General features: G+C 40.4%; 1 pseudogene; it reads left to right on the top strand.

The window, feature by feature from the left end:
• The first annotated feature begins 18,473 nt into the window (after positions 1 to 18,473).
• On the top strand, positions 18,474 to 18,591 carry LOC126425357 (5S ribosomal RNA; annotated as a pseudogene).
• Positions 18,592 to 20,718: the final 2,127 nt, after the last annotated feature.

A 20,718-nucleotide genomic window follows, 5' to 3' on the forward strand; every position in this document is an offset into this window, starting at 1 on the left:
ATATCAGCTGTTCCTTCCATTGATAAAACCATAAATTTTAAGAGAAAGGCAGCAACTGTATCCAAAGTTCGGTGTCGTTGAGTATCGAGATCGGCGTAAGAAGAATTGCCCAGCACAGCAAAGCGGTATCAGGAAGCGCCCATGAGGTGCTACGAAGAAGCCATGCCTTTCGTAGTTCCGTGGCGCCATTGCCGCGCCTCTGATCTGGAAGAGTGTCGCCATAGGCCAGGAGGGCAATTCTGTTCGAGGTCGGATCCTGCCCACTCCCAGGAGGTTCCTCTAGGAGTAACACCGTTGTGCTGCCTATTCGCTGTGACACACCCCGTGTCAACAGCTCGGGAGTGAAGAGTCTTCCGTCTTACATAGAACTGTCTTTACGCGCCAGCGCTGTCAGAACTGTGCCAACAAATAGCCACGAACTTGTGTTTTCTAATGGTGAGGCTACAGTACGGTCTTTCTGAACGTGTATCAATTCGGCACTCTGTAATCGTTGTTCATTTAGTGTGTTCTAAACCGCAAGCCCATGTGTCAGTTTCACAGCTACAACCGAACCTGGCGAGCAAAGATAAATTTTATTATAATTAATAAAGTATTACTTATGCAGAGCGTTCTAATTAACTGTGTTATTACTAGCCTCCTCAGTGTCCAAGAAGCCCAATACAACACAAACTGTTAAATTCTGCTCAAAATACTGAGACTGTAGAGGAAAAAATGGGATAACAAAAGAAAGAAAACAGAAAAAGACACAGAAAAGAACATCAAAGGAAAATACTAGTGATGAGAAAAACAAATGAAAGAGGCTAAAAAAGAAAAATACTGCAGATAGCTCAGCGTGTTCATCAGACACAGAAAGCTAGAACACTGTACACATTGTAGAAGATTACGAAAGTGCCTTTGATGAATGGGATGAAGGTGAATGAGTTGGGTGTGGTGAAATCTATTAAAAGGCGGTTGGATTCAGTGTGTTTCCGGTTCACGATGGTTAAATGAGTATTGATAATCATTTGGTAGTAAGTGTAATTGTTGTGGTGAGAGAAAGACAGGCTAATGCTTGAAAAAAAAAAAAAAACCTGGCAACTCTTTGGAAAAGCTAATCCTCAATCAAGATTTATAATAAATTCTTAAGTGGGGCAGTAATTCTGCTTTTTCATAATGCAAAATCTTTCTGAAAAGTGTGTATTGTTCGCCTATATAAAGAAGGGATGGTTTGTGGGACTCCATATCATTCTTTTGTGTCAGGAAGAAACCAAACTGAATAGTTGTTTTCTAGCTAAAGAAACCAGAAGTGATTATTTAAAACAGTATATACGAGGTGCATTCAAGTTCTAAGGCCTCCGATTTTTTTTCTCCGGACTGGAAAGAGACAGAAACATGCGCATTGTTTTAAAATGAGGCCGCATTCATTGTCAATATGTCCCAGAGATGGCAGCACCGTATGGCAGATAGAATTTTACCGCCAGCGGCGAGAATGAGAACTGTTTTAAATACTTAAAACGGCGACGTTTTCCTTACTTGAGCAGCATGCAATCATTCGTTTTCTGAATGTGCGTGGTGTGAAACCAATTGAAATTCATCGACAGTTGGAGACATGTGGTGATGGAGTTATGGATGTGTCGAAAGTGCGTTCGTGGGTGAGACAGTTTAATGAAGGCAGAACATCGTGTGACAACAAACCGAAACAACCTCGGGCTCGCACAAGCCGGTCTGACGACACGATCGAGAAAGTGGAGAGAATTGTTTTGGGGGATCGCCGAATGACTGTTGAACAGATAGCCTCCAGATTGGCATTTCTGTGGGTTCTGTGCACACAATCCTGCATGACGACCTGAAAATGCGAAAAGTGTCATCCAAAAAAATGGTTCAAATGGCTCTGAGCACTATGGGACTTAACATCTGTGGTCATCAGTCCCCTAGAACTTAGAACTACTTAAACCTAACTAACCTAAGGACATCACACACATCCATGCCCGAGGCAGGATTCGAACCTGCAACCGCAGCAGTCACATGGCTCCAGACTGAGCGCCTAGAACCGCTAGAAACCGCGGCCGGCAGTGTCATCCAGGTGGGTGCCACGAATGCTGACAGACGACCACACGGCTGCCCTTGTGGCATGTTGCCAAGCAATGTTGACGCGCAACGACAGCACGAATGGGACTTTCTTTTCGTCGGTTGTGACAATGGATGAGACGTGGATGCCATTTTTCAATCCAGAAACAAAGCGCCAGTCAGCTCAATGGAAGCACACAGATTCACCACCACCAAAAAAATTTCGGGTAACCGCCAGTGCTGAAAAAATGCTGGTGTCCATGTTCTGGGACAGCGAGGGCGTAATCCTTACCCATTGCGTTCCAAAGGGCACTACGGTAACAGGTGCATTCTACGAAAATGTTTTGAAGAACAAATTCCTTCCTGCACTGCAACAAAAACGTCCGGGAAGGGCTGCGCGTGTGCTGTTTCACCGAGACAACACACCAGCACATCGAGCTAACGTTACGCAACAGTTTCTTCGTGATAACAACTTTGAAGTGATTCCTCATGCTCCCTACTCACCTGACCTGGCTCCTAGTGACTTTTGGCTTTTTCCAACAATGAAAGACACTCTCAGTGGCCGCACATTCACCAGCCGTGCTGCTGTTGCCTCAGCGATTTTCCAGTGGTCAGAACAGACTCCTAAAGAAGCCTTCGCCGCTGCCATGGAATCATGGCGTCAGCGTTGTGAAAAATGTGTACGTCTGCAAGTCGATTACGTCGGGAAGTAACGCCAGTTTCATCGATTTCGGGTGAGTAGTTAATTAGAAAAAAAAAAAAAATTGGAGGCCTTAGAACTTGAATGCACCTCATATAAAAGGTATGTGTACAGTGTTATCTTATTTCATTTGTGATGTGTATATGCGTGTTACTCAAACTTTAATTCTTACCATATGCCACTTAGTCTTGTGTATGCCCTAGGGAACAATTCATGTGCCAAATTAGTGAAAAGTAGAAGTGAAAATTGTGTTTAGCAGGGATAAAGTCTCTTTCCCATTTTTCTGATTGCTTAACTATGCTATTGATAACTACTGCTACTCACAGTGTAGTTCGTCTGGTTATTGTAGGTGTTTATTGCACTTGATTAAGAAAGGCTTATGAAAGTTACTTTTGCAAGAGTAAAAATAGATTCTTTAAAAATAATTTTTCCACATTATTATGCCTAATTAGGCTGGCGACAGTTTTATATTTCATTTACAGGAACTCTGTTACTGTAATTTCTTACAAAATTTTAGTCTTTCTGTTGTCTACCAACTGCAACTATGACGAACTTCGTGCTCGATTCCCTCTGTCTGTTAAGTAACACACTTTCAAAAATCCTCCCAGAGGGTAACACATACTGTGCGTTTAAATCATATTCAATCAAATTGCAGCGGCTGTGTTATACTTGGCTTCCTTGTGACAATTTAGTAAGTTCCGTTATTTGAAAAACAGTGTAGTACAAGCAGGCGAACGCCAGTAATAGTGTTATAATGAGCAAATGAAGCGCTGTGCTTCATTCTTTCGTCACTTCGTAAAAATATTTACTGACTACGGTTGGTGCAATTCTGCAACACAACGGATCTCTGGCGACGACAGGGAGAAACTACCGTATAGACCCGATGGGGCAAGTCTTGCACGCTTCACGTACACGCGTTCCTTAAGCCACGACAAACGGCAAAAGGGACTTTATTCCCTTAGCAACGCTGCAACAATTTTTATGCCACGTGTTTGCTGGTCATTTCTGTCGGCACTGTTATTAAAATAGAAATGATCGCTTTTTCTATTTTCTATAATAACGGAATATTTCAAGCCAGTGCAAATTTTACGAATAAAAATTACTCCCTTCTTCAAAAAGTTCACTAAAAACGAAAAATTTTAGCACTGCTGCTAGGCTAATTGACATTTCGGTTTTTTTACTCCGTTATTAGTAAAAAAACCACCTGTTACAACCGAGATAAAACAAATACCGAGAAACATCCGAAATTCAGAACTAAAATATTGATGTCGGTTTTTCTTAACCCTATAGTGTCATTAAAATAAATTTCGATTATATTTTAACTGTAATTTAATCAACCGCAAATTTAAAACATCGTAAAAACCGTGCTTCAAAGTGTTTCTTTTTAATTCATTTAATAACATCTGTTTTTTATATATTTTAAAACTTCAGCCAACTGTGTAAAACCTTTGAATGAAAAGCGTTAGTATCCGCTTGGGGCAAATCAAATAGCAATCAAGGGAAAATAGGTTTCTATGAGTAATCGGATCTTCTGTTTGGTGTTCCGCGTTTCCTTTATTGCATTTTACAAGCTTATTCATTTCTGTGGAAGCATCTGCACAGAAACAAAGGTAATTGGGGTAACAAAACTGAACAAACCATAATTACACTGTTACTCTGTAACGAGCCCTCAGATACCACCGGTCTCTTAACGCCACCGTCAGACATCAAAAACGTTTGTCAAATTCGCTGTTGCCTTTCTACACGTTTGTAAAACAAGCGCGAAGGCGTAGAAAAGGCGTTTGTTAAACTTACCTTCACTTTTGAAGTAGCTCTCGCTTTGTTTAGCTACCGCGGCCGCAAATATTTTAGCACAACTGGGAACGGCTAGATGCTAACAGCAGAGACAAAACATTCTTCCTGTTGATTTTAGTGCTGTGTATAAAGGGAAAAAATCAAGACGCTGGTGCAGGGAAAAATATATCCATGAAAATCTGCTAACGGTAAATGTCATGCATAGAACCTAAAGAATATAATATAATTAAACATTCAATAACTTGTTAGAATTACTTCGCCCTCGCACTGGAAAAGCCACAGTTATGTAAAAATCCACTCCGGTTTCTCAAGAATTACCTATAACTATGAGCTATCTCACATTTATCAATATGTCAGGTTTCGAAGACTCAAAATTTGTATCCTGCATTGCACCTGGAACGTATCAAAGAATCTCATCAAATGTGGAAGATTACTAGACGTAATTTTGACGGTGTTTGTATTATTCTGTATTCTGTAATGAATCTTGCCTCCCCAGAACGTCGGTATTTCAGTTGAAATGTTCGATTCCATATAAATTTCGGCCTGACGTCACTTAATTTTTATACTTAATTTATATATTCGACATCTAAAGATAATTTTTCATATTTTCCTGATATATAATTTTATTACTAATATCGATCCATTTAGGAACATCGATCTTTAACCATGAAAATTAGTAATCACAATTGTTAACATAAATGAATCAAAAATCACTTTAGAGGGATACTGTTATGCTTTAGTTTTCACGCCAACAGAATTTCTGTTTTAATTTTTAATTTTTCTAATTTCATTATTGATAGTTAAATCGACAGTTATACTAAGAAAAGAAGCTGATAGATTTTATTCCCAACCTTCATTACTAATTATTAGGCGCAAAAACTTGTTACAAATAATTATATCCCGAAAACATTATGTAAATTATACTTGAAAAGTAATTTCAATTAAGACAGACATAATAAAATTCATTTGAACTACGTCCTGTTCTGGAAGGATCTGAAAGATATCTACGTAATATTTACAGAAACATTAGGCGCCAGACGCGCTGTAATAGTTTTAGTTGTTGTGGAAATTGGTTAATGTAACTATCAAGTATTTTGACTTGTGCTGAAACATTGTACAATGCATTTGCTTAACAAGTGTTGTTGTAGAAACTATCAAGAATTTATGAATAAATACTGATGATGTCAAAAAGCAAAAATATTCCAGGGATCTTTACTGAAAAAAAAATACCTTGGAGCTATTAACTGGAAAGCATAAACAGGAACCGAGGATAAATTCTAGTGTCCGATACCACCCGTCGGCTTTGACCAATGACGTCATGCGTAAGGCAATGGCGCTGCAATGGACAATCTATGAATGGGGCGGATTATACTCGTAAACAAACGAATGTAGCATGTCATAAAATAATACACTTAACGCGACTATTACTTACGCGCGAATTTTATTTAAACGAGTTGAAGATGACTGAAATAAATAAGAACACGAGAGCAGTTACGAGTGCATATATTATATAATATAATAGAACACCATTGTGTAGAACCCGTTACCAGCGATGTGGAAGGCATAGTATACCGTTAACAGAGCATGTTCTATTGTATTTTCCACGCGTACTGCAAAAACGATCTAAATAATGAACCATCGAAAAGTTGGTAACTAGAAGCAACCCATGTAGGAGGTCATTTCTAGTTACCGATTCCAATATTACTGTTTGTTGCGCAAAAATCTTATATCAGAAACGTGCTTAAAAAATGATCTTGTTAGTGAAGTACGGAATACGAGTAGACTTTCAAAAAATGAAAATCTTGACACACATTACTGCACACGTAAAGAAATAAAAGGCAAAAAAGACCAAACCTTTCAACTGATAACTGTGCTACACGAAAGTCACACCAGCTGCAGTAGCTCCAAATAACACTCAGTAAAATCGATACACCAGGAGTGACAGTAAAAATAAGACAAGTGTAGCAAAAACATCGAAAAGGAAAACACAAAAGTGGCTGCATAAAAAAAACTTACAGCATATGAACTTCCAAAGGAGTCAAAGATCGGGGCTGATAAGAACGAAATAAAGACATAACAAGAAATAATAATTTTAGAAGGTCAAACTGTAACTAAAGAAGCAAAATCCAGAATAACTAATGAAAAAATAGTAAACACAAAATGCCAGGCACGAATGAAGTACCACTCAAGTCAGTTCTTCCCTACCACCTGCCCTCAATCAGACGCAAAATTTTAAAATAATACCAAAAAATGACACCACGAGTCAATCACATAAACCCTCCGGCAAAGACACAGCAATACCTTTCGGTCCACCATTGTAACCAGAAAATATTAAAACGGCAGGAAAACCTCCCTACAGAGAAGCCAAAAAAGTAGTACTCGCACAATACAGTAAATAGAAAAACGCAACGTAAAACAAGAAAAAAGTATCAGGCCCACCAACACCTATCAAACAAAACGAGGTCTGTACATTTTGATGACTACTTTCACAACTGCAAGATATAAACAATGACCTTTAGGAATATTCTTCCTCCAACAGTATTCATCTAAATGGCCTTATATCACTGACATCCTTCTCTTTCCCCGCAATGGCGCCCAATGATTGCAAAAATTTTATGGTTGATTTACGGTCATTCATTTCTGAAGCAGAATTTTCGGGTCTAGTGTAGCAGGGGATACAACCCGTCGGCTTTGGACAATGACGTCACAAGTCGCCAGAGAGCAGTTTACCATTTTCGCTTTGCTGTTATGTTTCAGTTTCGTTTTTTTACTGATTGCTTAATAAAGTTGATCTGTTTATTCTATCTCGTGAGATTTTTTTTTTTTAAAAAGCCAAAAAACACTTATCAGCCACTGAAGGGAGCTACAACACTAAGAAGAATCGCTTCTCGATTGGCGACTTTTGACGTCATTGTCCAAAGCAGACGAGTTGTATCCCCTGCTACACTAGTCCCGAATTTTCGCAGTAAAAATAACTAACTCATTCATAACGAACAGCGTGAGAAATCAAGACCTTATAAATCACGACTACTTATAAATCGCTACTACTTCCATTAACAAAAGATGCCGAAAACAAATTATGAGATGAAAACAAAACAATCTACATCGAATTTTTAATATACGCTCGTAACGAGGAAATCCAGAGAAATCATTTAACGTTCATCGACAGCAATCTGCGGCACAAACAAAATAACATCACACATTACGTCATTGGTCAAAGCCGACGGGTGGTATCGAACACTAAAATTGACCCGGAACCGACATTCTAGACAACGAGCCAGCCGTAACAAGCAACATTTATCTGCTAATATAATGTTTCTGCCCTTACAAAATTATACAAAAGTTGAAGACACTAAAATAGTTACCTGAACTTAGGGTATTTAATTTCTTTACATATACGAACATTTTGGTAGTAAGGGATATGTAACATTGTAATTCGTAACGTACGTTGGGACTAGTGTAGCAGGGGATACAACCCGTCGGCTTTGGACATTGACGTCACAAGTCGCCAATCGAGAAGCGATTCTTCTTAGTGTTGTAGCTCCCTTCAGTGGCTGATAAGTGTTTTTTGGCTTTTTAAAAAGAATCTCACGAGATAGAATAAACAGATCCACTTTATTAAGCAATCAGTAAAAAGACGAAACTGAAACATAACAGCAAAAGCGAAAATGGTAAACTGCTATCTGGCGACTTGTGACGTCATTGTCCAAAGCCGACGGGTTGTATCCCCTGCTGCACTAGACCCCGTACGTTGTACTTGTAGGAATGAGATATGCTGTACTCACTACATATTGACTGCTCCGGATCTATCTGTTATTGCAGTGTTCATCTCTATTTAGGTTCGATGGCTTCACCTTCAAACGTTAGTCTACTCGGCTAGCTTGATGATCTTACCGCCGCGAAACCTTAGGGCAGAAGGGTGGGGCGAAGAAGCTAACTATAGCCTACCACTGTCGTCAGATATCATCGACTGACACACAGCTTCACAGAGTAGCAATGCTGAGCGCTCGCGATACAATCGTCTTCCTAGTTGACATCCACTAAAAAAGTATCAGTTCACGATTCTGAAACAGCGGGTTTTCGCACATTATGCATAAATATCAAAATAAGATGACCTTAGACCCGACGGGAATCCTGGTTTCAAGGAATGCAGTTCATATCTTCGCTGCAATCAATATTTATAATATATGCGAAATATGGGACAATATCATCACGTAAAGTTTAAGTAACTGCCTCAGATCCGTCCACTTTCGTATGAGTGTTCTGTAGAGCGAAGCAGCTAAATTAAAATAAGTACGTAGAGATGGTGAAGGTAACAGCAAGCACGCTATGCAGTTACGTTGAAGGAGTGTCGTCCACAAAGTCAACTTTCTAACACTTCCAGACGTGACTTGTCATTTGTTTAGGACGTAAGGATTTAATCACAGAATGTAACTGAGGCATCGTTCAACATTTATGATAACGTCGAAGTAAAGAAACTTACCAAGAATGAGATGTTCTACAGCTGATTTGTCTTGCTTGGCGTTCAGAATAAGAATGACTATCTTTTGTTTCCACAGATGCACCACTTAGCGCCAGTGGGGGTAAAAAATAGAAGGGAGCTGGCATTACAGACTTACGCTATACGTTGTTTTGAAGCCATAGTTGACGGGGCGTGCGCCGCCATTTTAAGTAGCCTAAAACAATAGCAGACTACTGTTTACAGTTGCTTCTTGCTCGTTGTTTCTGAAGTGTCCAAGCAACATCTATTTTCAATGCTAAAAATTATAGAGCTTTCGTGAATAACATAGCTTTAGGAAGGCAATTTCGAACGTTTTTCTATTCTTGAATGCGTGTATGCTCTGGTAATACGACACGTTTTGTCTAATTAATGTAACTTGTTTTTTGTTGTTTTTGTTTTATTTTGTTTTTTTTTTTCTTTTTGGTCATCAGTCTTCTGACTGCTTTGATGCGGCCCGCCAAAAATTCCTCTCCAGTGCCAACCTTTTCATCTCAGAGTAGCACTTGCAACCTACGTCCCCAATTATTTACTGGATGTATTCCAATCTCTGTCTTCCTCTACATTTTTTGCCCTCTATAGCTCCCTCTAGTACCATGGAAGTCACTCGCTGATGCCCTAACAGATGTCCTATCATCCTGTCCCTTCTCCTTGTCAGTGTTTTCCACATATTCCTTTCCTCTCCGATCCTGCAGAGAACCTCCTCATTCCTTACCTTGATATATTTCGAAAACTAAGAAGAGAAGAAAGTGATACGAAAACATACTTTCGTAATCCATTAAATTCCACTTTTACTCCATTTGTGCCGATAGCAAATGATGCTGGAACTCCGAAACCAATGCTGGTTTGCTTACTTGTACTGCTTGTTGTTCGTTACATTTTCAGCTTTCAACTCGTATGCACAACATATTTAATGTTCCCCTTTGTAACGAGTGATTTGTTAGCCTATAAATGTGTGCAGTGAGGAAAGAAGCAAGCCATGCCACAGTATCTCAACAAAGAGAACGATTATTGAAATGTCAAAGAAATAGAACCTCCATGTAGAATAGAGTTATCACTGCAGCTTACACATCTTCTCAGTTAGAAATCTTAGCTATGATGCGTCATTCAGTGTGTGGTCAATAATAACAACTTACAGGATAAAAAACGATATAAATTTTTTAAACATATTCCAGCATTGTGGAATGCTTTACATGGGGTCAAGGAACTGATCTCATACTCTTAGGACCCCTTAAAATGGATATTTTGATTTAACATGTACGTGAGCAACATTTTAGTAATGATAGCCTAACCTGAGTAAGATGTAGGCCTACCTCTCCAACGGTAGCTTATTTGCTTTTTTTCCCGGAATATTTCTCGCGAGAATAGGTCGCGCAGCATACGGTGGTCGACGCGCAATGAACAGTTTTCGTCCGGGAGGTCGAAAAACATTTGTCACTTTTCAGCCGGTCGGCGATGACAGACCCGACGCGCACGCCCTACAAGCTTTCTCAAACTATTTTACAGAAACTATTCGGCAAAAAAATATATTGTTGTACTTGTAGCTTTGTATGTCAGGTTCATTATGATGTGCCCATCATTTCCTTAATGCTTACAGTTATTGTCACTCTGATGCGCCCATGATCAGTTTCACAGTGTTGAGTGCTTTCATTCTACATCTACATGGATACTCTGCAAATCACATTCAAGTGCGTGGTAGAGGGTTCATCGAACCACCTTCACAATTCTCTATTATCCCAAAATGGCTCTGAGCACTATGCGACTTAATTTCTGAGGTCATCAGTCGCCTAGAACTTAGAACTAATTACACATAACTAACTAATTTAAGGACATCACAAACATCCATGCCCGAGGTAGGATTCGAACCTGCGACCGTAGTGGCCGCTCGGTTCCAGATTGTAGCGCCTAGAACCGCACAGCCACTCCGGCCGGCCTATTATCCCAATTTTGTATAGAGCGCGGAAAGAACGAACACCTATGTCTTTCCGTACGAGCTCTGATTTCCCTTATTTTATCTTGGTGATCGTTTCTCCCTATGTAGATCGGAGTCAACAAAATATTTTCGTACTCTGAGGAGAAAGTTGGTGATTGGAATTTCGTGAGAAGATTCCATCGCAACGAAGAACGCCTTTCTTTTTATGATGTCCGGGCCAAATCCTGTATAATTTCAGTGACACTGTCTCCCATATTTCGTGATAATACAAAACGTACTGCCCTTCTCTGAAATTTTCCGATGCACTCCGTCATTGTGTGGAGACGTAGTTGTTTCATTGCTTCATAAAAAAAAATCCCAGCTTGCTTTGTTTACAGTTATACTAATCGATCCGATCGTAATCTAAAGTTTAAAGGAATGCTACTTCATTCATAAGTGGAGCCATTCAAGCAATATTTTCTTTTCTATACATAAATTGTGGTTGCACTCTTTACTTTGGTAGTGGTTTTATTTCTGTTATTTGACTTTAGATTTGCCTTAATTTATTCAATGTCCGTTCTTTCTCTTCTTTCCTGTGTATTTCATTGCCTGTATTTCCAAACTGGGGCAAAAGTTGATAGCTGCGCTCTCCCCCTCGATGCCACACATTAAAAAAAATCGAATTTTCAAAAATATGTTCATTTTGAAGAGTTTGATATAGAAAACATGTATGCTCGAGGGAATGTAAGACACGTTATTTGGTCTTAAGCGTGTCAAATTGCAGTGCCACGCCTCTTCCCACAGCAGTCTTCTATCGCACGTCAGTGTATTTCGCTCTGTGAAATTCAAACGTGTATATTTTATATCTCCGCCCCGAGTTGGGCGGACTGACATCCTACTGAATTGGATTATTTTCTTTTAGCTAATAATTTTTTGCTTTGTTTGGACAAGTATAGGAAACAAAACCATTAAAGACAAGAGACAAGTCAGACAGTACACAATTCTTCAATCCTTAGGCACCAGTATTTTATCTCTCTACCTTGCTACTACTGCGCACGGCTTGCTTTCCTTTCTGCGAAAGAATCTATTACCTCACTGAAGTTCGTCAAACGCTTTGAAACATGAAAATTCAAAATGTAGTTGTCTAATATTAAAAGAGGTTGTGAACATGAATAGTACTCAAGACTGGTGCGGTTTCTCGATTTGATTACGTCTGTTTTGTCACTGTCTGCTAGATATAACGATAAAACTCTTTCTAATACTGCAGCAGTTGTTGACACACGCCAAAAAAGCGAGACTGTTTGCGCACTAATGGTCATTTTTATGTATGTCATTTACATAAATAACACGACAGAATATAATTCACGAAGTACCAATATGAAATGCCTATTATGAGTACTACAAGCAAAAAGTTTGATGTAAGGAAGTAGTTTCAGATTTCATTCACACACCCCAGTTTCTCAAGCACTGGATCGTATTTCTATACAAATTTCTATATAAATTTGGAATCGTCATATTCTTACACGTATTTTGTGTGATGTCCCAGTTACTTCCCCTCCCTCGTTCTAACAAACAATCTTATCACTAATTCTGTAACTATGCCTGCCATTGTCAACTCTTATTCTCTGGTTAACTTCTCTAACCATGCCAGAATGCAGAATCACCAGTTCAGTTATCCCGTGTTTATTCTCCGGTTAGGCGTTATTACGTGTTCGTACAAAACGTTTTCCGCGCTATTCCGAGAACAGAACTCTTCTCTCAAAATTTCATTTTCTTGGATATACCGAGAGGATTATATGTAATCTTCTTACCTGTTATTCCTGTTGGTCTTTTCTTTTCACTCTGGTAATCTGAATCCAAGGATTTCGCTAATAATTATAACAACGTTGATAATTCGCACAACCCATCAACCACACAAACAAACAACGATTGTCATTCACTCATTTGGGTTTATTCGGCTCAGCTTGTATAGCCCGTCCCCTCTTGTCTGCTGTAAAGTTCTTTTTATTTTTAGATGTGACGGCAGAGACACCACGCATTCAAAACTCATGTTATGATTCGTTCAGAAATCACCTTAGAATGTGTTCCAAAATGTCTAAAACGAACTGAGAAGCATTCGAAAATCGTATGAATAATCGATAGTCAACGTGCGCAGGATGTTAGGCGCTTTGTGAAACAAGATTTTTTCCTTCAAGGATATCAGTTTTGCCCTAAATCTGGCACCCGGGGCAAATACCTCTGTTTGCCTCCCCCCCCCCCCCCCCCCCCAATATGGAGGCCTACTTCCAAGTCGCACAGGCTCCGACTTCCGAGCCACAGTGTATCAACGGTTTCGCCCCCGCACAACATGCGGCTACGTAACCGCGCTGATTGTTGGTGCAGCATCTCATGCCCTAAATTCCTCTCGCCGATAATTATGCATTGTTCGCATTTCCTCCCCATTTAAACAAGATTCTGGCAAGATTGCGGTCGTGTGTGTATGACTGTGTGAATGTGTGTTTGCTTTGCTTTCTATCTGAAGGAAGATTTGCTTCAAGACTTATGTGGACACTCTTTTCGCGTCCCTAGCTACTGCTCGGCATGTGAGTAGCAATCTATCCGTTTTACAGTATAGTTATTCTCTCATGAAATTTGTTGTAAATAATCCGCTACGTTTCAACAGGAACAATGATGTACATAATCATAATACCAGTAGAAAAAAATGATATTCATTATGCCACATTAAGATGATCTGTAGCACAAACAGAGGTTCACGATGGTGCCAGTTTATGTGACATCTCATGGAGAGCAATTTGCCAGAGAAAATTTCGCGAACTCACAATACAGTCGCATTGGACGAGTGTGCTGTGCTTCCGTCTTACTGAAACCATTCTTTGCTTATAACCACGAAAGTTTTGCAATTAAGGCACAAGAACGTCATTTAACATCGTATCGTAAGGTTCCGAATTTACTGTCACTGCAGCGGGCCAATTATTGCTCAAGCCGACATCGCAGTCCATACAGAAGCTTGTGGTGAATGCGTACGTTTATGATTCGTTGCATTCCAGAAGCAGCAGTTTTGCTTATTACCATCTCCGTTCAGGTGAAAATGAGCGACGGCCGCTGTGGTCGAGCGGTGCTAGGCGCTTCAGTCCGGAACCACGCGACTGCTATGGTCGCAGGTTCGAATCCTACTTCGGGCATGGATGTTTGTGATGTGCTAGGGTTAGTTAGGTTTAAGTAGTTCTAAGTATAGGGGACTGATGACCTCAGATGTTAAGTCCCATAGTACTTAGAGCCATTTGAACCATTTGAAAATGAGCCTCGGCAGAAAACAAGAAGTTGTTAAATAACCAGCACACTATCACATCATCAACGTAGTGCAGCCTTTGTCTGGCATTCTGAGGCTTAAATTCTTGTACCAACTGGATTTTGTAAGAGCGCAGCTTAAGGTCTTGGTCCCCTTGGTTGCCCGGATTTCGGTTTCGCTAGTGTCGAACTAAAAGGTATCAGATAGATTATATAATGGTAAGACAGAGATTTAGGAACCAGGTTTTAAATTGTAAGACATATCCAGGGGCAGATGTGGACTCTGACCACAATCTATTGGTTATGACCTGTAGATTAAAACTGAAGAAACTGCAAAAAGGTGGGAATTTAAGGAGATGGGACCTGGATAAACTGAAAGAACCAGAGGTTGTACAGAGTTTCATGGAGAGCATAAGGGAACAATTGAAAGGAATGGGGGAAAGAAATACAGTAGAAGAAGAATGGGTAGCTTTGAGGGATGAAATAGTGAAGGCAGCAGAGGATAAAATAGGTAAAAAGACGAGGGCTAGTAGAAATCCTTGGGTAACAGAAGAAATATTGAATTTAATTGATGAAAGGAGAAAATACAAAAATGAAGTAAATGAAGCAGGCAAAAAGGAATACAAACGTCTCAAAAATGAGATCGACAGGAAGTGCAAAATGGCTAAGCAGGGATGGCTAGAGGACAAATGTAAGGATGTAGAGGCTTATTTCACTAGGGTAAGATAGATACTGCCTACAGGAAAATTAAAGAGACCTTTGGAGAAAAGAGAACCACTTACATGAATATCAAGAGCTCAGATGGAAACCCAGTTCTAAGCAAAGAAGGGAAGACAGAAAGGTGGAAGGAGTATATAGAGGGTCTATACAAGGGCGATGTACTTGAGGACAATATTATGGAAATGGAAGAGGATGTAGATGAAGATGAAATGCGAGATATGATACTGCGTGAAGAGTTTGACAGAGCACTGAAAGACCTGAGTCGAAACAAGGTCCCCAGAGTAGACACCATTCCATTAGAACTACTGACAGCCTTGGGAGAGCCAGTCCTGACAAAACTCTACCATCTTGTGAGCAAGATGTATGAGACAGGCGAAATACCCTCAGACTTCAAGAAGAATATAATAATTCCAATCCCAAAGAAAGCAGGTGTTGACAGATGTGAAAATTACCGAACTATCAGTTTAATAAGTCACAGCTGCAAAATACTAACGCGAATTCTTTACAGATCAATGGAAAAATCAGTAGAAGCCGATCTCGGGGAAGATCAGTTTGGATTCCGTAGAAATGTTGGAACACGTGAGGCAATACTGACAATACGACTTATCTTAGAAGAAAGATTAAGGAAAGGCAAACCTATGTTTCTAGCATTTGTAGACTTAGAGAAAGCTTTTGACAATGTTGATTGGAATACTCTATTTCAAATTCTGAAGGTGGCATGGGTAAAATACAGGGAACGAAAGGCTATTTACAATTTGTACAGAAAGCAGATGGCATTCATAAGAGTCGAGGGGTATGATAGGGAAGCAGTGGTTGATAAGGGAGGGAGACAGGGTTGTAGCCTATCCCCGATGTTATTCAATCTGTATATTGAGCAAGCAATAAAGGAAACAATAGAAAAGTTTGGAGTAGGTATTAAAATCTATGGAGAAGAAATAAAAACTTTGAGGTTCGCCGATGACGTTGTAATTCTGTCAGAGACATCAAAGGACCTGTAAGAGCAGTTGAACGGAATGGACAGTGTCTTGAAAGGAGGATATAAGATGAACATCAACAAAAGCAAAACGAGGATAATGGAATGTAGTCAAATTAAATCGGGTGATGCTGAGGGAATTAGATTAGGAAATGAGATACTTAAAGTAGTAAAGGAGTTTTGCTATTTGGGGAGCAAAATAACTGATGATGGTCGAAGTAGAGAGTATATAGAATGTAGACTGGCAATGGCAAGGAAAGCGTTTCTGAAGAAGAAAAATTTGTTAACATCGAGTCTAGATTTAAATGTCAGGAAGTCGTTTCTGAAAGTATATGTATGGAGTGAAGGCATGTATGGAAGTGAAACATGGACGACAAATAGTTTAGACAAGAAGAGAATACAAGCTTTCGAAATGTTGTGCTACAGAAGAATGCTGAAGATTAGATGGGTAGATCACATAACTAATGAGGAGGTATTGAATAGTATTGGGGAGAAGAGGAGCTTGTGGCACAACTTGACTAGAAGAAGGTATCGGGTGGTAGGACATGTTCTGAGACATCGAGGGATCACCAATTTAGTATTGGAGGGCAGCGTGGAGGGTGAAAATCGTAAAGGGAGACCAAGAGATGAGTACACTAAGCAGATTCAGAAGGATGTAGGCTGCAGTAGGTACTGGAAGATGAAGAAGCTTGCACAGGATAGAGTAGCATGGAGAGCTGCATCAAACCAGTCTCAGGACTGAAGACCACAACAACAACATATGCCAGAGATCGGTGCCCATTCTGCTTTTCAGAGAGAAGAAGCTTCCGACCCAGTTTTCTGTAATGAGGCGTTGAAATCCACCACCTTGTACCTACTCGCACTTTCACTGTCCTTTAACCAATTTCCACAGTTGCTCATGACAGAAATACATGAACGACAAATCAGTTTCGCTGTTCCCAGGATACATGTTGTTTTTTGCGCGAGGCCCTGACAATCTGGCTTTTGTCATAGTCGCTAATGTCAGAGGATTTCCCCATTTGAGATCCTCCTCGTCCTTAGAATTTTCCACCTCTTCTCCTCTTATATACTTTCCTTTCCGCACCATATGGCTGCGACGTCACCAGCGCCATTCAATCTTTCGGGGAGGATGGGGGTCGCAGGATAGCTGTCATAAGGTTTTCGCTCATGGTTGCATATATCTGTATATGGTGATACAGGCTGAAAATTGGTAAAACTGACAAACTGCAGGGACCGATTCCTGTCTGGAAATGGAGCAAAAAGGGTCCTAATAACAAGTGTCTGGAGATGAATCATTGCCACAGGAGGCGGGAGACTGCGCGTAAACCATATTTCAAGGACCGGGTCTATAGACTATTGAGACGAACCCTAGTACGAGCTCCAGGCAAGTGATCCGCAAACATGATGTCTGCCTAAGTACGAAAACGTGTATCGTGCGTGACAACCGCTACTATTTCTGTCCCATGGAGACCACTTCGAAAATCTGCTGTGACGTGGATGCGATGCGGCTCTGTGCTGTGTTTCAGGACGATTTGTTGTCGTTGCACGCACACAGTCCATTTGCGGAGACATATTAATAGGACCTTCTTTCCTCCATTTCCAGACAAGAATCCGTCCCAGCAGTTTGTCAGTTTTATTAATGTTCACCCTGTATACACTCTAATACCAAGAAGATCGAGTCACCACGAAGAAATTACCCAAATGGGGTGAAAATTGGTAGAAGTGATGTACGTATATTCACAAACAAATGATTACAATTACAAAAAAAATTATTTATTCAGGAGTAAAAATTCTCAAATTGAGCAAGTCAGTAACGTGCTGGTCCAACTGTGGTCCTCATGCAAGCAGTTTATCGGCCTAGCATTGATTAATACAGTTGTTGTACGTCCTTCTGATGGATATTGCGCGTTAATCACGAGCTAATTGGAGAGATCTGCCCATGATGCTCCAAACGTTATCAAGGGGAGAGATCCAGGCCCCTTGCTGGCCAAGGTAGGGTTTGGAAAGCAAGAAGGCAACTGTCACTGTGTGTGGGCCTCCATTATCTTGTTGAAATGTAAGCCCAGGATGGCTTCGCACGAGCGGCAACAAAACGGAGTGTAGAATATTGTAGACGTACAGCTTTGCTGAAAGGGTGCCGTGGCTCATAACTAAAAGGGTCCTGCTATGACATGAAAAGGTATCCCAGACCATCACGCGCGGTTGTTGGGCCATATGGCATGCGACAGTCAGTTTGCTGTCCCACCAATGTCTGGGCTGTCTCCAGACACGCCTTCGCTGGGCATCGGGACTCAGTTTGAATGCGTCGTCGCTGAAGACAGTTCTACCAGTAAACGAGATTCCAGACTGAAGGGTTGTGAGTAATGCATCAAAAACTTGAACAGTTGCCGCTGCTCATGCTGCAAAGTTAGTCCACATAAAGCAATAAATGAAATGAACTATTCATTTCTAAACACATTCACTCAAAACCAAAGGGTTCTATAACTTAATGCACGAATTTCTGTAAAATAATTATTATCCTTCTAGTATATGTACGCTAAGGGGCAACGGCCTTGCCGCAGAGCATACACCGGTTCCCGTCAGATCACCGAAGTTAAGCGCTGTCGGGCGTGGCCGGCACTTGGATGGGTGACCATCCTGGCCGCCATGCGCTGTTGCCATTTTTCGGGATGCACTCAGCCTCGTGATGCCAAATGAGGAGCTACTCGACAGAAAAGTAGCGGCTCCGGTCAAAGAAAACCATCATAATGACCGGGAGAGCGGTTTGCTGACCACACGCCCCTCCTATCCGCTTCCTCCACTGAGGATGACACGGCGGTCGGATGGTCCCGGTGGGCTCCTTGTGGCCTGAAGACGGAGTGCTATATGTACGCTAGAAACAACGACCTTATATATAAGAGATTCGCAAACAACTGTTCAAAGGAAACATGATCTAAAATAACGAAAAACTACTTCCAATTTATTTCATGACAATAACGTTCAGACATAGCACCAAAGAGGTACGTGGCAAAATATACCGTTAACGAATCCTCTATGAAGTAAATCTATCCCTCACAGTATATCCTGGGATATAAGTTGTTCTTATGTTAAATTACTAAGCGGTACTAAGGCACCCAACGTATAATGCTTTCGTTTTAGATACTTGCAAATGGCCTAAGGGCGAAATTGTCCAATTGGATATGAAATTAAGAAAATGCCAGCTGAAGGCATCACAAAATCCTTTAAAAAATATCAAATTTAAGTGTTGCAATCAAGAAAAGCTTCTCAATACTGTGTTTAATAGTCTACACGTTACATTATAACTTTACTACACACTAATAATCAGTTATTAGAATGAAATTAAGAATAAATGTTATCAAAAACCAGCTACAACTTAAAAGCACTTTGAAATAGACGCTATTGACAACTAACACATATTTCCACTTTCAGTAGAACGAAAATTGTTAGAAGATCAAAGAAACTCACTCACTTTACAAATATTACGCGCCCAATGGTAAAAGATCTTCTCCCGTTTTGAGGTACAAGATGGTAGACGACCAACGACGTAGGGTTTAACTGTCCGCACGCTATATAACTAGCTTTTAAAAATATACAGATTTTTACTTACTATAAAACTCTGGAACGGAAGAATTAACAGTATCATGCAAATATCTTTAATATATTATGCAGCACTTAAAAAGTAGAACTTGTAATATTTACGAACGCTGGACAAAACATTATCTCATGTCTCACAACAACAAAAACAAAAGAAGTTGTCGGAAACTGCTATTGGCGATTTCTAATACACATTCCTTTTTGTGACTGCGAAATCAGTCACTAGATTAAAACTGCGACTAGGAAACATGACATTTTCCTAGGTGCACTGTCCTTCAGATGCAACTGTCTCCCTACTGTGTCTCGCTATTTTTCAATACACAGTCTGTTAGTAGTACGTGATCCATAACTATATGCATTCGTGGTACTTACCTGTGAAAAGCAGGTTTTCGTCCTTTTGTGAATCCGTAGCAGCAATAATACAGCACACTTGCCGTTGCTTACAAATAAATGTGTAAAAACATAGGAAATACTCGTATGTATAATATTAAATTTCTTGCCTTAGAGTAAAATATAAACAAGAATGTCATACCAACGACACAAAACCATTCCGCTTTGATGTTGGCGACATGCGCTACATCCACACAATGATTTCCCCAGCTATGCTATGTAGTCATTATGGAGCTTTAATACACACATCAAAAAAAGTTTTGCATCGCCTCGGTTCCGAGAGTTCCCGAACCTGAACAGAAAATTGGAATAGAGATCAACATAACATCATATCCGTCCTTTTTATTTCTCATGAAAAACCACACATCGCATGTTGTACCACCATACAGCGAGACCTTCAGAGGTGGTGGTCCAGATTGCTGTGCACACAGGTATCTCTAATACCCAGTAGCACGTCCTCTTGCACTGATGCATGCCTGTATTCGTCGTGACATACTATCCACAAGTTCATCAAGGCACTGTTGGTCCAAATTGTCCCACTTCTCAACGGTGATTCCTCAGAGTGGTTGGTGGGTCACGTCCTCCATAAACAGCCATTTTCAATCTATCCCAGGCATGTTCGATAGGGTTCATTTCTGCAGAACATGCTGGCCACTGTAGTCGAGCGATGTCGTTATCTTGAAGGAAGTCACTCACTAGATGTGCTCGATGGGGGAGCGAATTGTCGTCCATGAAGACGAATGCAACGCCAATATGCTGCCGATATGGTTGCACTACCGGTCGAAGTATGGCATTCACGTATC

Source organism: Schistocerca serialis, chromosome 10 (assembly GCF_023864345.2).
Source record: "Schistocerca serialis cubense isolate TAMUIC-IGC-003099 chromosome 10, iqSchSeri2.2, whole genome shotgun sequence".
NCBI classification, from domain to species: domain Eukaryota; kingdom Metazoa; phylum Arthropoda; class Insecta; order Orthoptera; family Acrididae; genus Schistocerca; species Schistocerca serialis.